This window comes from Anopheles arabiensis, chromosome 3 (assembly GCF_016920715.1).
Source record: "Anopheles arabiensis isolate DONGOLA chromosome 3, AaraD3, whole genome shotgun sequence".
In the NCBI taxonomy this organism is placed as follows: Eukaryota; Metazoa; Arthropoda; class Insecta; order Diptera; family Culicidae; genus Anopheles; species Anopheles arabiensis.
The window spans coordinates 13,250,946-13,271,606 of NC_053518.1; the positions used below are offsets into that span (position 1 = coordinate 13,250,946).

A 20,661-nucleotide genomic window follows, 5' to 3' on the forward strand; every position below is an offset into this window, starting at 1 on the left:
TATTCAAAATATTTGGACAAATTGCAATTTACCTTTCATTTGAAAATTGTTGAAGAAAATTGTACTGATTAGACATATGAACTGTCAAAAATAAAAATTCACGTAACTCGAGTGTCGCGTAACTCGAGATAAGACTGTAATTGAGCCAAAAAAGCATAGGTAATGCACAATAAAACGTGATAAAACAATCAAAAAACCATGAAAAATCAAACTCAAGTTGAGTCAAGTTGAGTCAAGTTGAGCCAAGTTGATTTAAACAAGACTTAAGGGTATCTAACATGTACTAACAAATAGTGTAAAATCACTTGAGTATTTGTAATTACTATTAACTAACTATAAATAAAAGCTACCGCCTTCTGGTTAGCTTTTGTGATAACATAAAGAGGGGCATACGAATAATCCCCTAAGTAGAACAGCATTACATCGACCTATCAAGACCTATCAAGAGAAGATAAGTTCTGGACCTATCTTTAACAACAGATTTTAATAGGTTTAAGTGTAAAGAGATCTTAGTCTTGAAATCTAATCTAACATTTAACCCAAAACATCCGAAATATATTTCCTTTTATGCAACAATCGGAATTGGATTTAAGATTGTAAAAAAAGAAGCAAATATCATTGATTTTCCGTTCTCCTCCAGAAAACAGCAGCAGATAGTAAACGGTTACAAATTGTAGTTTATAGAACGTGCTCGAAGGCTTCATTAAATAGCATCACCGGTGCAAAAGGCAGCCTGTCCACCAGCTCCTGACCCAACGTACAACACAGCACGGACAAAGTGCTCCGTCGAGAGAGGGCAGCTTGACAAGACAAGCTCTGTCTATCCGTTGGAGAAGTACTCCACAGCAGTCGTAGGCAAGGTAACAACGAAGTCTTTCCACTGTCTCGAGGGCAAAATCTAGGGCATGATGTTGAAAAATCGTTCAGCCATTGTTCAACATTCGAAAAGGCATTTTTCCTTCGACCAGCACCCCTACTTTTTCTTTTTTTCCCCATTGCTTGATGAAACGATTCTTCGTTGGCTGTGTTCCGACATTGTTCGGTAGGAGAGAAAAAGGGGAGAAGCTTCCCCTTTGTCGCTCTCTTCAGTTATGATACTGCTCAACCAGCTGCGGTGGGCATGGACGTAAGGATACAGGGAATTGGGAGTTTTGGGAAGTTTACAACTTTCACTGTACCGATTGCTTTTCCTACCAGCAGGATCTACACAAAAAAGACAGAACAGATTTCCTCAGAACAAGCACGACTGCAGCAGAGTGACAGCAGTTTTGGTAAGTAGTTTTATGTTGCTAGCCATACAATCACACACACACACACAATGGAGATTCTAGGATACCCTCTTCTTTGTCGCTTCTTGCACGAGCCTCTCGACGATCCCCGACAACTATGTGTGGTCTTTGGTCGCAAATGGCCCCATTTTGGAACTCTACTGTCTGTCACTTGCCCCCTGCATCCGCTCCAATCCGAGAATGGAAGGACATTTTATCATTGCCTTACCCTCGAAAAAATCCACACCAGACAGAAGGGTTTGAGGCTTTTGGGTTTTTTTTTTTTTGTGTGCAGTCAAGGAGCGCTACCAGACGTTGAGGAGCATAGGTGAGGCCAAAAATGGAAGCAAAACTGTTCAAAAATGGATGATGATGATAATGTTCGTACGGTTCGGTTGCAAGTATCGTGTCAGCTTGCTTCAAGTGTGGCCACCGTATGCTGCACTTGGCCAGGCATGAAAACTGTGTCGAACGTTTGCCACCGAGCGGCCGTCTTCAAAGTAAGACCACTATTTCGGCAAAACACTTTTAGCAGCGACACATCGTACCGGTGGCGTTGCACGAAAATCCGGGTCGGCAAAACAAAGGCAAACTTTGACACTCGGTGAAATTGGCTGGTTATGAGGAAAAACCACAGCTAAGCGGGTAAGGCAGGGAGGTTCAAAATCCGTGTTCGATACCAACTGTTACCATCGATCCGAAAATCCTATAAATAGACGCGATGGCACAAAAAAGCTTCTGTCCTTCTCCCCACACCAAAACTTAACTGGCTGGCTGATGAAAAGTCAGTCGGTTTTGTCGAAAACAATCGCAACCATTATTGGCCATAAATGGACCGCTGACCGGCCAAATGCTCGGCAAACTAGACTTTGCCCTTCCAGTGCCCTTCGTGCTAGCTTGAGGGTACGCTGTGGACGTGATTTTAAAACGAGCCCGGCAGAACAGCGATCGGAAGCTGTGCAATTTTGTAGAGAAATGTCTGCAAGGAGGTATGTCAGCCTCACCTGTCAATGAAATTGTTGCTGTCGGCAGAACGGCAGCACAACGGACGGTGTTGACGGTAATCGTGATTTTAAAATTATGCTTTATAAGACTCTCGGAAGCTTTAGTTTTTGGAGTGATGGTTTATTTTCTGCAAAGGGCTGTTCATTGGGCTTGATTTCTGGGCATAACTGGTTTCAGTAGTATACATTGTCAGATAGACATAGTTGGAGCTAGGTGTAGCTTATAAATGATAATAAGCAGTCGCTTTTTTGTCAATCCCATTTCAAGTAATTTTAAACATGTTCGTAAGATTATCTCAGTATTATTCAAATTGCCACTTTATGAAAAAAAGTTCAAAAAACTAACAATCCTTTTATTAAAGTCTTTTATTTTTCCAACCAACGAGCTGCAATTTCAGCCTGTCAGTGTAACAGTATTCATCATTCGGGTTGTATTCATAGGACAGTTACAGCCCGCCATTTTAAATTTTAGCAATTGTGTAGAAAGAAAGATTCATATTTCAATGGGTTTGATTTTTTTTTCGGGCTGAAATGAGTTATAGTACTTTTATTTAACTTAAAATCGATCCAAACAATATATAACCTTTCTTGAAAATCTTTTTAGTAGTGCAGGCTGATCACGATTATCTAATACAGGGTTTCTCTATCCAAACCAACACGTTAAGCTTCATTTCCAATTTGTAAAATCCCATTACAACATTATCAAATTTTCGTCGACCGTACACACAGCAAACAATGAGAGATCATTCGAGTTTCCATTGCTATTGTTGAAATGTATTTTACGGGATTGAATTTTTTGCTTATGGTGTTGAGTTGACTAGCGAAACCCTGTAATATCATAATAAATTTTTAAATATTAAAATATCTTTAAAAAAATAGTTCCTACTGAGTAAATCGTTTGTGTTGTTTATCAACAGCGGGTCTATCTTGACATATGCGTTGTGGCAGTGTGTGTGAGAGAGAGAGGGACAGGTACCGCCGCCGAAGCGAAAATGGGATAAAACAGAGAGAGTAGGACAAATTCATCCCAAAGGAGCATAGCGTGCAACGGATTAACCTGCTTAAATTAAGTGGAATGACCAGATTAAAACCAACCTATTTCTACCATCACGTCGAGAAGACATAACTTTAGTGCATTTTTTAATACATGAAAGTTTGAATTTCATTAACAAAATTGATGTTCATTTTTTCCACTCCGCGAAAAAAGAGCTTTTTGCTGGATGCACCGATTTCTGCAGAAATAAATCAAAATAATTTGTATTTAGCAGTTATTTTAATCTAAATTCAATATGTTATGATAAATAACTAATGATTGTGCCATACTTCTATGCACAACTAAAACAGTTTTATTCTAATCTGGAATATAATCTGAAGTACGAGTTTTAGATGTTTTACTGAGCCCAAATGCATATCACATAATTAAATTTAATATTTGATTAAACATCACAAATGAAGCTGAGCTTATTTAAATTTCTTTTCACCTCTTAAGTTCCTCATTGATCAAATCGTTACCGCAGAGAATAAATGTTGGAAAATGTAAAAATGTGTCCATTTTTTAAATGATTTTCTATACGACTAACTAAGCATTATCACTGCTTTACAGTGAATGAATAAATCACCAATAAAAGGCAATGGAACGAAGCAATCTGGTACGCATTCTTCGCAAAAATAAACTTCATCTACAGCGCAACTTTCGAGCAAACCAAACCGTTCATGCCGCACTGTTGACACAACGCATTACTTAGTCTTGCAGTTTGCGCCCACAAACAAGATGCACTTAAAAGCGCTTAATTTCAGTCTCTTCAGCGAAGAAACTTTGCTTAGTTTGTGGCTAGAAAGCCGCGTGCCAAACACCATTCGGTTGATTGCTCCACGCCTCAAAACTTACTTGATTGGCCTGGTTGAAAATGTTTCCCCTTCCATCCCTTTCTTCCCACGTGCTCCGTTGAACTGTGGAATATATTCCCTCGCTTTTAGCTCATTTGGACGAATTTTTATCCGAGCAGCACTTTGCCACTTAGTGCGGAAAAGTGCATCCCGGTCGTGCGCTAAGTAGGGAACATTATTCAATTAAAATGTTAAACCCACCAGAGGGAGTAAAAGAGAGAGGGAGAAAGTGATGGAAATGGTGGTGATGAAGGAGGGCCTGAAAGCTTCATGAAAGCTAAGGTTGATGTGCGGTTTTTTTTCGTCTACTCGTGTATACTTTTTCTACTTGAAATTAAAATGTTTCAAGCTGGCTGGCGGCTCCCCGTACAGTCTGACGACGGAACCTGTCTACGGACAAGGGGAAATAAAAATCCCTCTCGTTCCCCTCATTTCCTCTCATTAGTTTTCACCGCCATCCAGGAATACTGTATTTTAAAAAAAATTCTCGTACACAGTTGTCCCAACTCAACGAAGATAGAGAAAAACAGAGACGATGGATACGATGAAATGTGTTGTTTCCTCACACTGATGGTCTTTCTGAAAAGTTTTCTCTTTCTTTCTTATTTGCTAAAATTAGAGCTCTTCTCGACAAGAACAAGAAAAAATATACACATAAAAGTTCAACATTCTTCAATTCAAAGTGCGACCCAATGAGCGCTAAAAACGAACGGCAACGGGCAAAGCAGAGTAAAGAAACGTTGCGAACGAATCAAAGAAAAACGTGCGAGTAAATTATGTATCCAATCGGTATGCAAAAACAGGGAACAACTTTGACTGCCCTTTCCTAGACGTCTCGCCTTATGTTTCTCTTGCTCTTTCTTCAACGTTTTATGTATGCTTTGCCTTCTTTTGCATCCTAGTTTATGGCTAACGGTTGGGATTTTCTTGAACGCTTACCAAACAATTGGAAAACAGAACGCAGCCCCCGCCTAAAGCTAAAAACCCGCAGGCTCGGGGATGCTGGAGGTGGGGCAAAACTTTTGAACGACTCAAGAAGACGGCTAAACTGTACCGAAATCTTGAAAAAGGAAAGTGTAGAATGATGAACTGGATGGGTGCGAAGGGGTCGATAAAAAAAGAAGGGAAACGCGCGTGTTGATTGACGCAGTAACGGTACGAGGGAACGAGGGCAAGGAGCAACGAACATCTCCCCGGTGAGTTTGATAGTGATGATGATAATGTTGATGAAGATGGGAACGATGGCAAATTTAAGAGTGAATCAGCATTAGGGCGAATTGTGCACATCAGCACTGTACGAACGGTGGTTGGAATTAGACGAATGGTTGTGTGATAATTGAACCCTGCAACCCTGTGCGTGGACTGATCAAGGTTTTTTTTTCTGGGCAAAGGTTTTGAACCTCTCTTTGGCTCTTTCATTGGGGTGAGTAGGCAGCAGTTGGTGGCAAACTAGAGGCATAATTCCCTAGATAAATTATCGCTGCAATTAGGAGGTACATCACGCCAAAGTTTACCGATCTGTTGCGTTAAGCATTTGTTTGAGCAAACGTACTTTAGGGTAATTATGAACGGTTTCTTCGTACCTATGTTGTACAACAAGTGAGGTGAAGCTGTAAATGGCTTATTTCTCGTTTAGGATGTCTGGTGATCGGACCAATACAACTACTTCTCATATCATTTTTGCCACTCTAGTTTGCCAAAAATTCTAACACAATAGTAAAGCATTATGTTTGGATGTGCTTTATCAATAAAAACAATCAATTTATATTCTTCAAATACTCTCGATTAAACTTGCTTAAATAACGTGTTGGAAGAACAATTGATTTTTGACGGAAATTTACCAATTAATGGAATCGCTCTATAATGAAAAAGGGCATGAAAAAGTAAAGAAAAAAGCTATATTCCAGCCTAATCTAGTCTCATGGAATCTTTTCTATTATTCAGCCCTTTTCCCTTTTAAGATCGTAGGTTGAAATTTCAGCCTATCAGATGTTTGCATTGTATAGCAGTTTTCGCGCAGCTTTCAAAGTGAGTATAATATACAGCTGAGTATAATATCCCAAGGTGTATGTATTTAGAACGTCTGAATAAAGATTTTAAGAGAGTTTTGTGTGTTCTTGAAGTTACCAGAAAGCCAGTTAAAGCAAAAGTTTTCACCCGTCCTGTCAAAAAGCGACGTTCAAATTTGAGTACAAAAAACAGGCTAGGTCGACATACACTATCACCACCTGATCTCTTTAATACACCTTGAAAAAATGAAAACACCACCTTAGTAGCCATTCTTTCGAGTAGGTGCTCGAATCTAATTGTAGCTTTGACGCTAATATAATCTAAACTGCAAATCGCAACCTAATGTTGTGTGTGGTTTTGTATAAAGAATTTACATGACTTCAGCCGCCAACTGTCAAACTCCATATGAAAAATCTGAGTAGAATCGAGAAATACTCCATTGGATTTTTTAAAAGTTTAATTAGTACAAATTATCTGCCATAGCAAAAACAATCAATCATACATGAGCAGATCATACAAACATTCAAATGAATCGACTGCTTGAAACCCGAAAACCAATTCTAGTAGTACTAATGCAGCCTAAAGTGCATACAATGGGACTTGCAAGTGAACTTTGAATGTGCTGCTCTCAAATCCAATACCTCAGCTCTCTGTTCTTACTTTTTACTGCTTTCAATCAAATATGCAAACCCAAATCGACATCTTCATTTTGCCGATCCGTCAAAAAAAAAACAGAAAAGTTCATTTACATTCAGCATACCTCGTAGGTACCTTTTTGTAACGAAGCTCATACTTTATTCCAAAAGCATACTTTCCTTTTGCTATTTGCAATAGAGCGAGTGTGCAAAGTTTTCCCGCATGAATGTACTAAATCTTAGTCTCACCCACCAACCACGTACTAGACAGCTAGCCAGGGTAGGAGAAAGTACCTTTTTCCAGTCCCAGCTCCCACAACGAAATGGACCAATATTTCACAGCCTGCAATGAATCTAGCTTTACATTACACTTCCGAAAACAAAGAGGACCCAGCATACACTAGCCCGGGCAACAATTAGTTCGCTCCCCAAAGTTTCCCAGCCCGTGGTATTTGAAGTCGATGCATTATTCTTTCGCTTCCCTTTCCCCTCAGCCCTCCCTCCCTCGTTCGAAACAATTAATTCTTCTCGCTCTGCATGCATGTGTGTAGCGAGCATGTACCGAGCTCGGCAGGCAACGTTTCTGCAAATAATAATCAATTATTCCGCTCGTCTGTGAAACGTACCCGCCCGTCGCCGACGATGGCTGCCTGTCTTCAGCGTATCTCTCGTACCGAGCAGAAGAAGGGCTCAGTTCAAATTCGTCGAAAATGATATACGCTGCTCAAGGTTGGAGCATGGGAAACTTTATCACCATTACGATTTGGCATTTGGGGCTGCTAGGCAACTATCGCTGCAAACGAATGAGAGTGCTCTCCCCATCACAGCCCCATGCACGGCGCGTACGAGATACGTTCACTGCGAGCCATCAACGTGTAACTACTGAACCGTCGTAATGGAAGGATGATGATGATGATGGTGATGGCGACGAAGATATGAATGGCACACGGGAGAGAATAGTTCACTTAAGGGTTGCTTTTCATTCCGTGCGCTTGAAAGTTTCCGCACATTCGAGGCTTTGCAAAACGACCGAATGCCGGAGTGGTTGTTTTTGTCGAACAGTGAGGCTCTGCCCAAAGAAAGGGGGACCAGTGCCGCAAAGAGAAAACGTGTCCAAAGTTTACGTACGGCGCTGTTTGAATACTTCAACTACAACTTGCCATTATTCAATTGTACCGTTGTGCCATTGGTACAAGGCCCTGCTGAAATGCTTCGGTCGTGTGCAATCAGTTTCATGTCTAACAGAAACCAAGGATGATGACGATGTTGAGGCTGTATTGTATTGAGTTGAGCAAGGGGGGGGAGGGGAATTTAACTAACGTAAGCTTTCTATGATGCGTTATCTGTAACGGAACAGTGCAGAACGATATCGTACGGTGTTTCGGGATTCGGTTCAACTGAGCCGTACTTAGCAAAGGAGAAGTATGCATGATTGGAGAGATAACTGAGCAGCACTGAGCCTAGGATTGTCAAACAAATTGTTTAATATTTCTGTGAGATTATAAAATTATCTATAAAATAGTGGAAAAGCATCAAACCAATTAAATTTTTAATGGCTTTCAAAGCCATAATGTGCTATCAAGCTTTAACATTGACATGATCAAAATTAGTAAGTCAATTTAATCATAAATCATAAATCATAAATCAATTTGATCATTAACGAATCTAACTTTTTCAATGTGATTTTTTTAGCCATGTGAGTATGGGTTTTAAATGTATTTATTCGTATTTGATCTTAATTTAACGCTGTTGTGTTTGTATGTTGCAGCTTATTTCCTACAGAGGACTTCATAATTGTTTGAATATACTACTATTTGTTAGAATAAAATCTACGAATTCTTTTTTGAAATTACTGACACACGAAGAGACTATACAGACAGCTTAAAAGCTGTCCTAAGCAAAAACCAAATACACGATAAGAATGGTTACACATCATTCAGCTATGCCATCAACAAACGATGACATGGACAAGCGTCAGAAAAACAAAACGCAAATCAAAAGGAAAATGTTTTCACGTGCAGCACATGAAACCTGAAGGCACTACATCCCGTACAACATCATCACCTCCAGCGTGATGGACCGAATAGCCCATCCATGCATCGAGTGGAAATGAGAGCTAGCAGCAAGCACAGCAAGGGGAACGGCAACGATTGCAAAGCTTCGCGCCAAACAGGCTGCAAACACGACGACATGTGCGTGAAGAAAGAAGTATGCTTTTGTTTGTAACATTTCTGCTTCAGTTGTGACACGTTTCTGAGCTGGGAGCGAACGGAAACTGGCCTGGAAAAACGTTCGCACCAAACCGGCAAACGAACGGCTCATTTGTCAGCACATGACATTTCGCGATGCTGGTAGGACTCCCCCGAGGGATGGGGGAGGAAAGGGGCGGACAAATATTTGTAAAAGAGAACGCGTAAAAACCACCGACAAGTGTTACCGAAAATAGATACATCGTTACAACGTTTTTGATTGGCACCAAAGTGAGGAAGTGTTTTTTGTCTTAATTCGCAAAGGATAAGGGCATTCAAAAATAATGAAGGAAGCATCAGCAAGACAGTTTAATGCTTTAATGCTTAAATTTGAAATGTGTGCTATTCTTTCATTGTACTTAGATGTGTGTTATAATATTTATCATATGTATTTTTTAAATATAAAATAAAATACTTAAGAATTCATTGAAGCGACGCGAAAGTGCCTTAGTAGAAGAGACAATTCAGGCAAATTCATTTCCTCACTATATTGCTACTATTTATCGCCGAGTGCAAAAAGGAAGCTGTTTAAGTTTTCATTCCCTAATGCCAATTAGCACTCGTCAATTACTTGGAAAATAGTTTCTCTCTCTCCTTCTCTCCCTCTCTATCCCTTCCTATATAGCTATCTATCCGCAAGCAGATAATGTGCAGTGTGCAATGATCCGGTCGTGCAGCATACCGGCTCGTTGTGCCAGAGTGCATCATTTATTCATAGACAAATAGAGACTTAACACCTTCGGCATGCACCGGCCGATGAAAATAGGCATGAAAAATTAAACCAACCACCGACCACAAATGATCCAGATTTGCACCGGAAAGCAATGAGACCGTTCCAAACCGTTCGATGCACTTTCCTTCTGCATCATCTATTAATGAAGTGCAGCACACGGAAGGTTGGTACATTATCTCAAACCACAGGACCGGTGCAAAATGCAATCCTCCCTTCATGGGTCCGGGTAAGGGGCGCAGCATAAGCATTTGTGGAAAGCATTTGTTTATGCAAACATATACTGCTTTGTGAAGATGGTCCCACAACTTCATTGTGGTTGAAAGCGATTTGGGTTGTGTTCTTTTAGCCCAGCTCAAGCCACCGTCAGCCACCTAGGGACCTAGCCACTGAGATGCGAGCAGAATCTATTACCCAGAACCTACAAAACATTCCTAATTGATTTGTATCAATTTTTAATTCCCTCCTGCTCAACAGCTCCGGCCCGATCAGCCAGCGGTTTGCAGGGTAAAACCACCGCGCACTGGTTTACGTTCGGTGCAGCGTGATTAATTATGCACCAGCAGTACCGAATGCCGCCAGCAGCAGTGCATCCGTACGCAAAGTGTTGAACACTAACAAACAAAAAAAAAGGCTCTTCGTAATCATTATTGCAACTGCAGCAGCAAAACATTAGCCAAAGCGTCAGCGCCAGCTTGCGGAACATGGCACATGGTTTCATGAGGCTTGAGGTTGTTGTTTGTGTTTTTTGTTATGTTGTTTTTTTGGGGCAGGTTGGCTTGCTCAACAAAATTTCAAATGTTTTTGCACGAGTTTTTGCACAAAAACTTGGGCGTGGCATAAATGGTCAAAAGTTAACTCGCTCCCTCGGGCAGCTACGGAAGCATCGCACTTTGATCAATTATTTATGAGCCAGTATTGCATTGCATCAATCGATCGAGTTTGCAAACCAATGCATATTAGTGATGATGAGGTAGGAAGAGAGAGAGAGAGAAAGAGAGAGAGAAAGAGAGAGAGAGAGAGAGAAAGAGATAAAGAGAGAAAGAGATATAATAAAAAGGATTATTTGACTAGCGAAACACTATCGCAAGCGCTCTAAAGCTGTCTAAAATTAAGGTTCATAATGTATTCATCATTGACGAAATATTAATATCCATCTGGTATTGGTGCATAATTATTAAAAACACACATAGTATAGGTCTAATCCTAACGCTATATGGTAAAATTTCTCCTATAAATAATGGACTCTTGACCATTAGGTATTAGACGATCTACTAAGCGCCTAAGTGTATGTTTTTGATTTATTTAATTTATTATGAAAAGCTTTCGTAAAGGAAAAACAAACTTCCCAAGCTTTATTATAGATGAAACATTGTTAAAATGAATTGTGAAAATGTTGCTTTGTCATTTTTATGCATGATTTTTAAAAGAGCGAAAGGTGTATAATAAACTTGAAGCAATAACCGTGCATACATGTAGGCGTCACAGCATAAGAAGTATTGATTATCGAACGAATGACACATACCGCAACGCAATGTGATTTAATACTAACTCACAGCTCGGCTACCATTCAACTCTTGTAATGCAAACTGCACCTTTTCTTCTGGTTAAAAAATCACTCCCAATAACCTGAAAAAGCCTTCGTCCTCTGTTACCCTTCTAGCGCGCATTGTTGCTTCCAGGAAACTCCAATCTCACGGCATGATTCCGTGAAATTTGTCAGCCCCGAGCAACAAGAAGCCGCCCGTCCGTCTGCCAAGGACGCCGCCAAAGCCTCCGAAGATGATCTGATCTAAGCCCCTTTTCCCTGGCGGCGCGTGGGACCGTCAGTGCCCTTCAACACGCTTCCGGTTTCCGGCTACCGGGTACGGGTAGGGTGAAAGAATTTGCATACTCATGCAAATAGCAGCAGCAGTAGCAGCGGCAGTTAGGCAGACAGACAAAACGGGAAAGTAAACGCACGCAGCAGAACGCGAAAAAAAAGGATGATAATAAAACGGCACCCGTCACGTGACACGGGGTACACGGGCGCGCTTTGCAGAATGCGGAAACGCGCAACAGTGACCCACCCACCCTGGAGACCCTTCCAAGCCCTGCCCAAAGCTCGTGAAGCTAACCATCAACTGGTAATGTACGTAATGGAAACTTGACAGCGAGAAAAAGACGCTCCGAGCACGTACCACGGGCGGGCGACAACCCGAAAACCCGGTGCGCTCTTCTGGCTGACAAAATTATACACGAATGACTGGACGTGTTCGGGATGCAAAGTGACGCGCAACAATATGCATTCCAAAGAGGTAGGTGATCGACACGACGCTGGGATGGTTTTTTTTTGTTGCTGCTGCTATTGGTTGGTTTACTGAAACCAGACTGTTTTCATAAATCCTGTCGTTCGTGGTGAGTCCCACGGGAGTGATATATATTGTGTTTGTATATTTTTTACCCGCCAGCACTAGAGAACGACCGGTAAACCACAGAACCATTTCTGTGATTCATAACTAACCTAGTTGACCGATTCTGTATTGGGTGGCACTGATTGAGTAAGCGGTATTTATGAGGGAAATAAATTGTACCGGGCTCGTCCACTAATTAATCGGTTCCTGATTCGCTCCGAACGGGGAACTGTACGTTATTGAATTTGTGTGACCTAACAAGTATTAGTGAAGCAGCACAGAGGGTGGGCAGAGGCTGTGTTGGTAGTATAACCATCATCACCATCATCATCCTCTTCTTGGGAATTGAGTTATGGATGTTATTGAGCAGATCTTTCGCGAGTTTATGCTTCCAGTTCCTAACTTGTATTAGGTTGGAATAGTAAATCTTCAAATAACAAAAAAGTAAATCCTTTTAATTGAATTTTGATACAAAAGTACACCTAAAACTAACAGTAAAGAAAGGAAATTAGCCCCAGATTGTTGGTTGGTTGTTTTCATTTCATTTAATTTCATTTATTTAATCCAATATCCGCCATCCGGCTAAATAAAACAGACTTAAAACTAATTAAATACAAACAAATTAACAAAATCATTCATGAAAAACTTAGCCTATCTAAACTAGTCTTGACCTAGCAAAACATAAAAGAAAAAAAACACAGGTAGAGCGTAGAGACTATCATAAACTTAATGAAAAAAGAGAGTAAATGAAAACTAAGCAGAAGAAGTAAAGAGAATTAGAAGAAAAAATACGGTTACGGAAAGAGTTAAGAGAGCAGTCATGTTGGTGTCACTACAGAGTTTCCCACGATTTTTTGGTCAGTTTCAATGATTTTTTGATCGTATCCCATAGATTTTTGGTTTGTTCCCATAATTTATTGGTATTTTCCGATGAGATATCAATACAATTGGATCAAAAAATTGTGGGAAAAAGCCAAAAAATCGTGGGAACGCGCCAAAAAAATATGGGAACCCACCAAAAATTGATGGGAACAAAGCAAACAAATCGTGGGAAACCCTATAAGGCCGGTCACGTAGTACAGTCGTCAAATCACACGACTTAATACGATGCCCGTCATGAGTGCAAGCCCCATATGGACTGTGCCGCCATAGGAAGGACTGCCTATCCTGCTATGGGGGATTAATAAGTCACTAAAAGCCAAGGACAGGCAGGCCTTGACCGACAACGGTTGTTGAGCCAAAAGAAGAAGCTAAAATGAAACAACACTTACAAATCCAAATAATTAAAAACGTTTACAACACACTCAAACTTTTCACTCATCCAAATTAATAAAGATTATTTTTTATAACAATTTTCGAAACTTCTAGGCCACGTAGGATACTGCAGGCACTACTTATGCCTTGTTGTTTACTAAAAAAACAGCATATTAAACTGCCTCAATGATACATCATCAGTCAACGTTAATTCATTTCCATGTATTAAAACTAAATCGTTGTATTTAGATTGTCTTTCTAAATGGTCATGAATTAATAATATACAATCGTTGTAGTGAGGTAAAATCACTACAGGTGCAGAAAAGTAACCAAAGAATTAGGATGAAAATAGCTTCATTTGCTCAAAGCGCTTCAATGTTTCGTTTCGCAAGCTTGCCACGCGTTTTAGCGTGAATGACGTTTAATTTTGTTTCCTTCCTACTTCACCATTAGTAATACACGTGCACTCGTAGCTGACGAATATCATTGTAAAGTATTTGTTTCATCATAAAGTATAAGTTGGAGCTATATCTTTCACTTTTCTGGGAAATTAGGTTTAGGCAATTACGCAAAGCTTGACTAATATTATCATGATAATGGAGCTGACATATTGGGTAGACGTGCTTTGTGGCCCATTACATTTTACATTCATAAGCAAAGCTAATGAACGAATAATCATCTCCTTAAAATCAGAAAATCCATTTATATAAGCCGACATTATACTGCAACTAAGTGTATCATACTGTTAACACTTTATTCGTTCTATAAATTTCCGAAATGTGCTAAGGAGTGAAAAACAGAGCTACAAGATGGCATTGTGGAGTGAAATAAATCAAAACGTCCTCCTGACTGTCAAACTGCACAACGCCTCCACGAGGCAGGATAGCGTCGACTGCAGGCGAAGGAAAGGAGCCATCTCACTCACAGATTTCGGGCATTTCCCTCGCGAGAGTGCCGTGGAGCTCAATTACCGCCTACACAAGCCCCAAACGCGAAGCCGAAGCAAATCCCGACCACAGCAAATGAAAAGCTGTTAGCTAACAGGCACACACACACACACAATACTCGCAAAATAACACTCACAAAATCTGCTAATGATGTAAGACTGAATAGTGAAAATCAGTAAACGTAAAAAAACACACACATTGAGATTCAATAGAGAAAAATCTCGAAAAGGAAGGGGAACGTCTGTGGCAGGTTTACTAGGGAGTGTTGGGTGACAGGTTTAAAGAACGCACTTTTGAAGGACAAATTTTCACTTGTTCCATTGTTCTCACATGGTGCGATGGTGGTGATTGAAGCAGCACGAACCGACGATCGGAACGGCCAACGATGGGGCAAAAAAGGGGGGCGAAAGTGGATAGGGAAAGCACAAAGCCAGCTCACCATCACTACCACAGAGAGCGGATAATCGTTCGGCAAGCGTTCTTTTCCCAGCGCTCCATCGCCCTGGCACACGGTCTGACGGCGGGGCCTGGAGTTTTCAACCAGGATCGGAATGATCGGAAAAAAGAAACTCACACAGCTTCGGCCTCATGTCCCTACAGAATTACGTTGGTGTTGAGGTAGTACAACACACAAACGGCAACACATCGTTCGGCAACTCGATGCCCCTGCAGTGTATGTGTGCGAGGTTTGAGTGTGTTGAACGCGCAAAGGGAAAAACGGGGAGAAAAATTCAACACGCATACACATGCATAAACGGAGCGTTAGCGAAGTAGGGACCGTTCATTTCGGTCGAGGCGTTCATGAGGGACGAAGCGTTCATTAGCGATTCATGAGACAGACATTTCATTATTTTCTATCAACCGCAAGCAACTAGAAACTCTCAAACTTCTCTTATTGAGGGCGATAAGTGTTAGGATAGGAATTAAGAAATGAATAAAACTTAAATATTGTAACATTAACATCTTGTATCGAAGGTTTGTTATCAATGATTAACTATTTTGACAGATAATAATATTAAGTGACAGCAACGAGAAAAGCGCGTAGTAGTGGAATCCAATAATGTTAGTTTTCTAATTAGATGCAGATAAGTAAAGTTCAAAACCATGTCAATCCTTTTATATTTTCCAGCAAACTTTAATATTGAATCTATCGTTCTAACTGGAATATTTAATATTTTTTCTACATCCTGCAGAAATCGTTCAGATTCTTTCTTACATTCTACAATTGAGCGCATTATTATTATGAAAAATTCTTTCATTTTATTACATCTTCAAACATAGCGCACACAAAGTCTCCTAACTCCTTCCAGCAACCAGTACACGGCAGACAACCATAATCAGTGGGTAATGGTGTTAGTAGAGCATTCAGCATTGGCCAGAATCGTACGTGCTTTCCTCGTTGCGCTTGTATGTGTGTATGGGTGTATTTGTGGGGGTGGCCGTGATTTCAAAACGCTGTTCTTTTGTTCTACATCCCAGCAAAGGAGACACATTGGCAAGGGCATCGAGCAACAGACAGAAACAAGAGAAGAAGAAAAAAAATAAGAAACCGAACGCGAATGCTCCTTTGCGAACGACTCCGTGCGAACGGTCGTTGTACTAAATGATAAGAGTACGGGTAAGGATAATCACGTGAAATAATGAAAACCTTTCAAATTGAATCTAAAAGTGGTTGTAATTTTAATATAAATAACTTAAAAAGTGAAAAAAGTAATTAGAAACGCTTGTTGGTAATAACTTAATGATAAAAATGTCAAAAATCCTTTCAAATAGCTTCTCATATCTGATTGTTGTAGAGAAAACTACACTTATAATATGTTTGTTATAATCCCTAAACTATCCGAACCAACCTTTTAAAAAAACAAATATCAATAACATTCATTGAGTGATATTTTCGTTGTAAACCAGGAGTGCTTGGCTCAACTGTTTCTTCTACCAAAAACACATCTTCTCACTATTACCTTTTGCAGCAAATGTTGCTTACCGCCACACTTCCCAGCCATTGGTGACCATTCGGAAGGTTAGCGCTGCCCTGTCCCAGCTGGGCGGGCAGTGTGGTTGGTGGCACTATCACGGCTCACGCCGTTTCGCACGATTCCCAGCAGCTCCGGTCTCACTGTATCCTCTCGCACAGGCTCACTCGCACTACGCACGCACCCGTTCACGGCTCACTCGCTCACTGCCACACTCACTACAACCCCCAAACTCACTCACTCACATTCACCCAGCAGGTAAGCAGCAGTCGCCCTCTTTTATGCTTCACCTCGTGCCCTCACGCAAAATGCTTACGGCGTCCGGTGGCGCGCTGCTCAACAAAGTGGGCACATTTGCACACTCAAACGCACAAATACACGCGCACCCACACACACACTCACTCACTCGCGATGACACGATCAAACTCACAGGCTGGGGCTACCTGTTTCCTTCAGCACAAAGCAGTCGTTCGCTAGGCTCACCACGGTCACTCGAATCATCTCGATCGCTGGCCCTTCACACGCAATCACGTTGCCAGCCGCGCGTGGATGCTGCTCTTTTTACGCCAGCCCAAGCAGCGGAGGGGAAGAATTTTCGCGAAGGTGCGCGGCTACACACATCTTCCCAAGGATGTCTCGGCGGTCTCACTCAGCCCGCTCTCGCACACTCACTGCGGGTCACTCCGGTCGGCGGATGCTGCTGGTTTCGTAATTTCCAACCGTCCTTCATGCTTGCTACGTTCGAAGGAATCGGATCCGTATCCGGTCGGTCGAAACGGGCAAACGGGGGCTTCCCGCGGACTGTACTTGTTAGTGGGTTTCAATAATTTTCCCACTGCTGCTGCCTGTTTGTTTGCCTTCTTTGGTCGAGCACTTTTTTGTTGGGGCAGATTTTCTTTCTTTTTCCCGTGGCTTTCTGTTGGCCCCTTTTTTGGCGTTTGTTGCAAAACCACCCGCGGGAGCACACTTGTTGGTAAGGGCTACTAATTTTATTACACTCACACTCTCACCGCTCTCACGCGACCGTAGCCTTTTTGCCTGTCGGTTTTGCTCGCCACACGCACACACACACGCACACTTTTTTTCTACTCACACACGTTCGCTCTCACTCACTTTTTACTATTTTTTGTTGTTGTTGTTTTCGCTCACACCCACATTAGTTTGCACTCTTTCGCTCCTGTTTGCCTCGTTCGCACACTCCACTCGACTTTTTTTTGTATCCTCTTCGCTGCTCGGGTTTATTTGCTGTAATTAAATCACTCGCACTAGCATTCTCACCATGGTGCGTGGGTGTGAGGAGGTGGATCGGCGGTGAGCAATTCCACAAATGCTGTACTAGGGGAGGCAGAGAAAAGCAAATGAAAGAAAGGGGAAAAACACACACACATCACTAAACCGTTTAGATTACATTGCCAGTAATGAAATTTTCAAAAATTCCCCCAAAATATAGTGTGAACAGTACGAATTGCCCTTGTAACGTTTGAGTGAACGCTTTTCAAACGTTTGCTATAATTGTTACTAATTAAGACCTATTTCTGCTACAAAGTGCAAGTTTATTTCACAATAACCGAGCAAGTACGCAGCCACTCTCTATCGTTGACCTACCAGGCGTCTCCATCGGTGTCGAACAACACCGCTCTGGCACACTGGTTGCTTCAATACGTTCGCAAAAAATGCCCTTGGAGTGTGAGTATCAATTTGCTAACACCATTATGCGTACAAGCAAGCCTTATGATCAATTTTAATACATTCTTCCCATACTTTTCAGTATAGTTTTCATCAAAAGGAGGTATGAAAAGTATTGTAGAAAAATCACATATTTAAACGAAAAATGTAGCCTCATCGAATGCGAAACCCTACACTGTTGCCCGTTCGCACCGTTGGCTCTGCCACACACTGCACGCTTTGTCTGAGCTGTTTCTCATCCCCCATTCTCTTCTCCTTTCCTTTCCCTGTGCAAGCGAGAAAAACCCCTCTTCAACACCTGTGTGTACTACTGTACGTTCCCGAGATACACACACACACACTCACACATGTACGTTCATTTTTCACGGTCCTTTCTTCCAGGAGGACACCCCGGGGAAAAGCACTTCTCACTCACACGCACTCCGTTCGCCCTCCCACACGCTGCCACGCTGCGAGAGAGCTCGGCAGCATCGCCATCTCAATTCACTGCCCCGTCCAAACAGTCCGGGCAACCGGGACCCTGTGGAAGCAGGTTGCCCATTCATAGTTCTTTCTTCTTTTTTTCTTTCTCCCTCTCTCTCTCTCTCACACACACACAAGCACACACGCACACTAGGTCGCTTTCACTCACACATGCACACGCGCACGCATGCACGCACGCACGCAGTTCAGGCAGCTCGTTTGCGGGTCGCCTTGCTGCTGCTGTGGCTATGGCACAAGTGAGCGCTTCAGCGCTTTTCTTTTCTTTCTTCGGTACCCGACACCCGAGCAAAGCAAGAGCACCGGTCCAATTTGCCTCGAAATGGTTTAACCCAAAGCTGCTGTCGTTTGCTTGTGCAACGCACTCCTAACGCACTGTTTTGTGGGGAGGGGAAAATGTATGCTTTTCTTTTCTTTCTTTTGTATTACTCTCGTTTGAGCACGAGCCTAAGAACTGCGCGTGTGTGTAAGTATGTGTGTATGTGTGTGTGTGTGTGTGTGTGGGACGTTTTTTTCCTTTTCACTTTGCCACATTTTCCAGTACACTCCCATTCCTTTTGCTTCCCAGTAGCTGCCACTGGCACTGGCAGTTTTCCCTCGCGTTTGTTCAACGGTTCACAGCAACACACGCACAGTCACGCACATCCACGCACACACACACGGACACACACACACATTTAACACACAGGCTCACTTGATTCGCCGATACGCCGATTTCGACCGTGAAAAATGGTTAAAGCAAAAGTATACCCTCACTGCACACATATATGTATATGTATATATATATAGATATATTTAAAGCATTAAGTAACAAATCTATACAAAAAACAACAGCACGACTCTAAACCGGAACACCAACTGGGACGGTAGCTCCCGGAGTGATGCTGCCAGCACTGGGTTAGCCCTGGTTTTTCGTGGCCGAAGTCCGTACAGCCCGACCAGGGCCGATCGGGTGTCGGGAAGCAGCGCGATTGTCGGGCTCCCGTTGTGCGAGGGACTCTCCCGGCCCGAACAGCGACGCTCCACACACACACACACACACACAGACAATACGGAGATGCTCGCTCACACACTGTCTCTCGCTCTTTATCTCTTCTAGCTGGACGGTGGTGTGGCTTCCGTGGCCATTTCGGAAGTCGGGCATTAGGTCGCACCCGATCACGGGACACGGACCACGCCAGACGACAAGGACGCGCTCCCATCGCGCTGCTAAACCCGCACCAATGTCTCCCCCGTTCCTTGCCCACACCGTCGGGCTCGGGCTGTCAGACAAGCGTTCGGCAGGGCTTTTAGTACACGCGCTCCTGGGGACGGGTGGGTTTTTAGTACTGAGCAACACAGCCCTTATCGGCCGTTCCAATGGTTCCACCTTTTCGCACGACCACGCTGTCGCTGTCCGGTGCGTCCCGCTCTGCGAGCTCGAGTGCACCTGCGCCACGGCCCGGATGTACGAGCGTGTGCCCGACCCGAACCCCGAAGCGCCCGACAGAGCTTCGGCGTAAGAGAGAGAAAAACGGTACGTCCGACGGTGCCCTAAACCCCATACACCGGATGCGCGCGTGCTGAACGTCACAAAGGCAGCTCGGTTGGGGATGGTCATTGTGTCGCGGTGTGCGTTACAGCCTCCATCAGATTGGTGTAAGTGTGTGTGTGTGTCTTCATAAAGCAGCTTAGTGAGCTTGTTGCTCGATGGCTCGTTCTCAACAAGTTTCCGAATTCGATTCATAAAACGGATTCATCACCTTTCGCGGGAGCGTCAGCAATCCAGAGCGAGAGAGAGCCAGAAAAAAAGAGCCTTTTCTAGAATGTGAGTGCCCAAAAAGGAGCACACTGGGTGGCGTGAGTGCCGTGCAGCGCGGTTAGGCGCGGATGCCTGAATGAATGAGGTTTTGCCAGCTGAACGGCACAACACAAGGGAGAAAAATTAACTCGCCACACACACACACGCACAATGCTGCTGCTTTAACGCAATTCCATTCCATTTATTGTACATTGTACAGCAATTTATCATTAAACCGAGTCCAGGCGAAACACACGGGCAGGAAAAAAGCAGCAGCAGCTACCATACACAAACGCACAGCTCATTCAATTAAACACTCAGCGTGAACCGCACTGCCAATCGTTCCAGCATTCATGGCCCCGGTT

At 42.6% G+C, this 20,661-nt stretch overlaps 1 protein-coding gene across 1 annotated transcript in view; it reads right to left on the bottom strand.

Moving 5' to 3' along the window:
* LOC120904808 (neuronal acetylcholine receptor subunit alpha-7-like) overlaps positions 1 to 19,418 on the bottom strand; it is a 93,829-nt gene extending 74,411 nt beyond the window's left edge. The window contains exons 1-2 of the mRNA XM_040315179.1: positions 19,339 to 19,418; positions 16,339 to 17,685 (exon numbers count right to left, since the gene is read on the bottom strand). The gene's annotated coding sequence lies outside the window, so the exon portion shown is untranslated. The remainder of the gene's footprint in view (positions 1 to 16,338; positions 17,686 to 19,338) is intronic.
* Positions 19,419 to 20,661: the final 1,243 nt, after the last annotated feature.